Consider the following 6,035-nt stretch of genomic DNA (forward strand, 5'->3'; position numbering starts at 1 on the left):
GTATATTGAAGAATCCATAGGCTCTAACCAATTCTGGGAAAATTGGAAAACACTAAACAAACAACAACACGAAGAATTATCTATCCAAAATGGAGATGTATGGGTAAACCACTTCTCCAATCTTTTTGGCTCTATAACAAAGAATGAAGAGCAAAACATATACATGATCAATACAAATCCTAGAATCAACTATTAAAGACTACCAGAACCCACTGGATTCTCCAATTACCTTGAATGAGTTACAGGACAAAATAAAAACCCTCCAACCCAAAAAGGCTGTGGTGTTGATGGTATCCTTAATGAAATGATCAAATATACAGACAACAAATTCAATTGGCTATATTAAAACTCTTTAACATCGTCCTTAGCTCTGGCATCTCCCCAATATTTGGAACCAAGGACTGATCACCCCAATCCACAAAAGTGGAGACAAATTTGACCCAATAACTACCGTGGAATATGCGTCAACAGTAACCTTGGGAAAATACTCTGCATTATCATTAACAGCAGACTCGTACATTTCCTCAATGAAAACAATGTACTGAGCAAATGTCAAATTGGCTTTTACCAAATTACCGTACAACAGACCATGTATTCACCCTACACACCCTAATTGACAACCAAACAAACCAAAACAAAGGCAAAGTCTTCTCATGCTTTGTTGATTTCAAAAAAGCCTCGACTCAATTTGCATGAGGGTCTGCTATACAAATTGATGGAAAGTGGTGTTGGGGGTAAAACATACGACATTAATAAATCCATGTACACAAACAACAAGTGTGCGGTTAAAATTGGCAAAAGACACACACATTTCTTCTCACAGGGTCGTGGGGTGAGACAGGGATGCAGCTTAAGCCCCACCCTCTTCAACATATATACAATGAATTGGCGCGAGCACTAGAACAGTCTGCAGCACCCGGTCTCACCCTACTAGAATCCGAAGTCAAATGTCTACTGTTTGCTGATGATCTGGTGCTTCTGTCACCAACCAAGGAGGGCCTACAACAGCACCTAGATCTTTCTGCACAGATTCTGTCAGACCTGGGCCCTGACAGTAAATCTCAGTAAGACCAAAATAATGGTGTTCCAAAAAAGGTCCAGTCGCCAGGACCACAAATTCCACCTAGACACCGTTGCCCTAGAGCACACAAAAACTATACATACCTCGGCCTAAACATCAGCACCACAGGTAGCTTCCACAGAGCTGTGAAGATCTGAGAGACAAGGCAAGAAGGGCATTCTATGCCATCAAAAGGAACATAAATTTCAACATACCAATTAGGATCTGGCTAAAAATACTTGAATCAGTCATAGAGCCCATTGCCCTTTATGGTTGTGAGGTCTGGGGTCCGCTCACCAACCAAGATTTCACAAAATGGGACAAACACCAAATTGAGACTCTGCATGCAGAATTCTGCAAAATATCCTCCCGTGTACAACGTAGACACAAATAATGCATGCAGAGCAGAATTAGGCCGATACCCACTAATTTCAAAATCCAGAAAAGAGCCGTTAATTCTACAACCACCTAAAAGGAAGCGATTCCCAAACCTTCCATAACAAAGCCATCACCTACAGAGAGATGACCTGGAGAAGAGTCCCCTAAGCAAGCTGGTCCTAGGGCTCTGTTCACAAACACAAACACACCACAGAGCCAGGACAACAGCACAATTAGACCACAACCAAATCATGAGAAAACAAAAAGATAATTCTTGACACATTGGAAAGAATTAACAAAAAAACAGAGCAAACTAGAATGCTATTTGGCCCTAAACAGAGAGTACACAGTGCAGAATACCTGACCATGTGACTGACCCAAACTTAAGGAAAGCTTTGACTATGTACAGACTCAGTGAGCATAGCCTTGCTATTGAGAAAGGCCGCCGTAGGCAGACATGGCTCTCAAGAGAAGACAGGCTATGTGCTCACTGCCCACAAAATGAGGTGGAAACTGAGCTGCACTTCCTAACCTCCTGCCCAATGTATGACCATATTAGAGAGACATATTTCCCTCAGATTACACAGATCCACAAAGAATTTGAAAACAAATCCAATTTTGATAAACTCCCATATTCTACTGGGTGAAATTCCACAGTGTGCCATCACAGCAGCAAGATTTGTGACCTGTTGCCACAAGAAAAGGGCAACCAGTGAAGAACAAACACCATTGTAAATACAACCCATATTTATGCTTATTTATTTTAACTTGTGTGCTTTAACCATTTGTACATTGTTACAACACTGTATATATATAATATGACATTTGTAATGTCTTTCTTGTTTTGAAACTTCTGTATGTGTAATGTTTACTGTTAATTTTGTTTGTTTATTTCACTTTTGTGTATTATTACCTGCACTTGCTTTGGCAATGTTAACACATGTTTCCCATGCCAATAAAGCCCCTTGAATTGAATTGAATTGAATTGAGAGAGAGAGAGAGAGAGAGAAACAGAGAGAGGGGTTATTAGGATCATGTATACTGTGCTAATGCTGATACCAAAAATAGTAACGCAGAGCAATGTATGGCAAATTTAGCAAATTAGGGTTTTGTGGTAAGTACATGGGAGTCGCCATCTTTGTTCACTAGTGATGGGGGGAAAAATCTATAAATGTACATATCACAATAATATTTTGGGACAATATTATATCGATATACACCACCGTTCAAAAGTTTGGGGTCATTATCATTGTAGCTGGAAAATGCTGATTTTTATGGAATATCTACGTAGGCGTTGTGGCGTACAGCAGGTCAGCCACCAGGGGGAGACTCGTCGAGGCCTGGTGACAGACGGAGTATACATCACGAGGTGATGGCTCCATCTGCTGGACGTGCCAGGTCTCGACGGGCTCTCCGGCCATGACTAATTGGGGCTGATTGGGGAGTTGGTGAGTAATCAAGGGCTGATTGCTCACCACCTGTACAAGCCCCATAAAGCTGCCAGAAGGGCAGCACACAGGAAAGGACGGGGGGAAGTAAGGTGACTTCTGTGTAATTGGCGACGGTGCCCGAGCTAAGACGAGGGAGTTTGTGTGCCGACAGGATACAGAAAGACCCAGAGCCCAGATGACGGTATCCCGGGAGAGGGTCTCATGGGGGAGACCTATCCTTTTCTTTTGATTTACTATTTAATAAACACCCTTGAAACCGAGCTAATCCTACTCTGTCCGTGTCTGATCTGTGTAAATGTCTTGACCAAACCCCCTGGTCTGTCACAGCGAAAAGAGGCCCATTATCAGCAACCCTCACTCTTGTGTTCCAATGGCACATTGTCTTAGCTAATCGAAGTTTATCATTTTAAAAKGCTAATTGATCATTAGAAAACCCTTTTGCAATTATGTTAGCACAGCTGAAAACTGTTCTGATTAAAGAAGCAATAAAACTGGCCTTCTTTAGACTAGTTGAGTATCTGGAGCATCAGCATTCGTGGGTTTGATTACAGGCTCAAAATGGCCAGAAACAAAGACCTTTCTTCTGAAACTCTTCAGTCTATTCTTGTTCTGAGAAATGAAGGCTATTCCATGTGAGAAATTGCCAAGAAACTGAAGGTCTCGAACAATGCTGTGTACTACTCTCTTCACAGAACAGTGCAAACTGGCTCTAACCAGAATAGAAAGAGTGGGAGGCCCCGGTGCACAACTGAGCAAGAGGACAAGTACATTAGAGTGTCTAGTTTGAGAAACAGACACCTCACAAGTCCTCAACTGGCAGCTACATTAAATAGTACCCGCAAAACACCAGTCTCAACGTCACTAGTGAAGAGGTGACTCCGGGATGCTGGCCTTCTATGCAGAGTTGCGAAGAAAAAGTCTTATCTCAGACTGGCCAATAAAAAGAAAAGATTAAGATGGGCAAAAGAACACAGACACTGGACAGAGGAGCTCTGCCTAAAAGGATAAACTTGGATTAGCTAACACAACGTGCCATTGGAACACAGGATTGGTGGTTGCTGATAATGGGCCTCTGTACACCTATGTAGATATTCCATAAAAAATTGCCGTTTCCAGCTACAATAGTCATTTACAACAGTAACAATGTCTACACTGTATTTCTGATCAATTTGATGTTATTTTAAAGGACAAATAAATGTGATTTTCTTTCAAAAACAAGGACATTTCTAAGTGACCCTAAACTTTTGAACGGTAGTGTGTATATATATATATAATTTATATATTTTTGCTACTGTAGGTTAAATATCTTATCTGAATTAAGATTCAAAGTGCTCAATCGCTGTTAGGAATTTGCAGTACAATTCCCAACCGCACACATAATTCAAGCGAGAATTTAGCAGAAAAGGGAACATCTCATTGTAATCAGACAACAGATCTAAGATCATAAACACTGTTAAATATTTTACAATTACTAACTGCACACAAATAATATGAGAGTTTAAGAGAAAAAGTATCTATGCATTAGTAAATGATCTTCTCTTACCGTGTTCCTGGTGAACCGTCCTCTGATCTAGTGAACACGGAACCACCTCACCTCCTTTTACAGCCCAGCAGAAGACTGACGTCTCCAGGAAAGGAAATGAGTCACACATTCACCCACTAACCTGGCAGACCGCTCAGGTGTGTGTTTGTGTATGCTGCCAAGTCATAATCAGTTATAATATGCTGCTAGCAGGTTCACCTTTTTACACTTGAGCAGAGTGTTAAAAATGTTGCGTTCCCCTGCTCAGACGTTGCATGTATCAACCGACGGTTCTGTGCCACGTCATCAACTTTGCCATCGGCACCAGATTGCTATAACATTTATGTGGTTAGCTGATATGTAAAATACCTATCCAGGCATGCATCAGCAATGCTTGAGGACAATTCCACGGTAACAGAGTGGTCATGAGACTCACTATTTCACTTTCAAATGTATTCTAAGCAAAAACCATTGATTGCCAAGTTAAACAAACCATACTTCTACATATATGTAGAAGTCTACTTTATTAATTGCCACCGAAAATTTCACTAAAACACATTTAGTTGAGGAACAGTGTAGATGCAAAGTTTGGTAACAGAATGACAGTAAAATCTCCCTCAGTTTTTTATGTGACCACGTTTCCCCAAAATTCTGTTAAATATCTACTCTGAATTAATATTCAAAGATGTCTGCAGAAAGAATGATGTGTCAGCTATGACACAACTCCTTGAGTTTGAAAAAATCTATTTTGGTTATTGAACTACAGGAAGTTTAGTGGATCAACACCCGGTAACAGATTGACGGTAGCAGAATGACATCCTTGATCTGTACTATCCAGAAATCCATAATTATTAATGTCATTATCTTCATGGTGATGAATCCTAAATAGGTACACAAAGGTAGAAACATTTAATATTGTCCTTTGCATGTTTGGGTATTATTCTACACATTGGCTACTATTCCCCAAACAAGACCACATTTTGTTGGTCCAGACCGAAACAAATCTGTACCAATCAGAGTTTTGACATCCCAGTACAGCACAGTAGATCATTGTAGAGTACAGTACAGTACAGTACGGTACAGTACAGTACAACACAGTATAGTACAGTACAGTACAGCACAGCACAGTACAGCACAGCACAGTAGAGTACAGTACAGTACAGTACAGCACAGCACAGTAGAGTACAGTACAGTACAGTACAGTACAGCTGTTATTGGAATTAAATAATTCCTCTAATGTACTCATTAATTAAAATCAATCTGTCTATTTATAAGAATTTGTAAGATACTTATTAACATAAAATAGACAGGATACAGTCTTATTAAAATTAGATAATAGTATTTATTCTCGGAGCACGCTACCATTTGACCATAACCAACAGTTTATATACAAGATATGACATCATAGGTTACAGAATAAATCTCCTCGTCCTGGCCAATATAAAACAGGTTCAAAAGTTAATTCCAACTTCCCAGCGCACACTCATGACACACAATATAATCTATCCTCCTGAAGGCTCACTATAATTTATTACCACTTTAGCAGATAACTCAAGATAATGGAAGACCTAAAAAGTTACCCACAGCCTTATCTAAACATCTCAGGGCTAAGTTGGGTCAGTTC

The 6,035-nt window shown here is 40.1% G+C and overlaps 1 protein-coding gene across 1 annotated transcript in view; it reads right to left on the minus strand.

Moving 5' to 3' along the window:
• Positions 1 to 4,525, minus strand: part of LOC112081048 (uncharacterized) — a 12,637-nt gene extending 8,112 nt beyond the window's left edge. Inside the window, exon 1 of the mRNA XM_024147014.2 lies at positions 4,433 to 4,525. The gene's annotated coding sequence lies outside the window, so the exon portion shown is untranslated. The remainder of the gene's footprint in view (positions 1 to 4,432) is intronic.
• Between the last annotated feature and the right edge of the window lie 1,510 nt (positions 4,526 to 6,035).

This window comes from Salvelinus sp. IW2-2015, unplaced genomic scaffold (genome assembly GCF_002910315.2).
Source record: "Salvelinus sp. IW2-2015 unplaced genomic scaffold, ASM291031v2 Un_scaffold16690, whole genome shotgun sequence".
Classification (NCBI taxonomy): Eukaryota; Metazoa; Chordata; class Actinopteri; order Salmoniformes; family Salmonidae; genus Salvelinus; species Salvelinus sp. IW2-2015.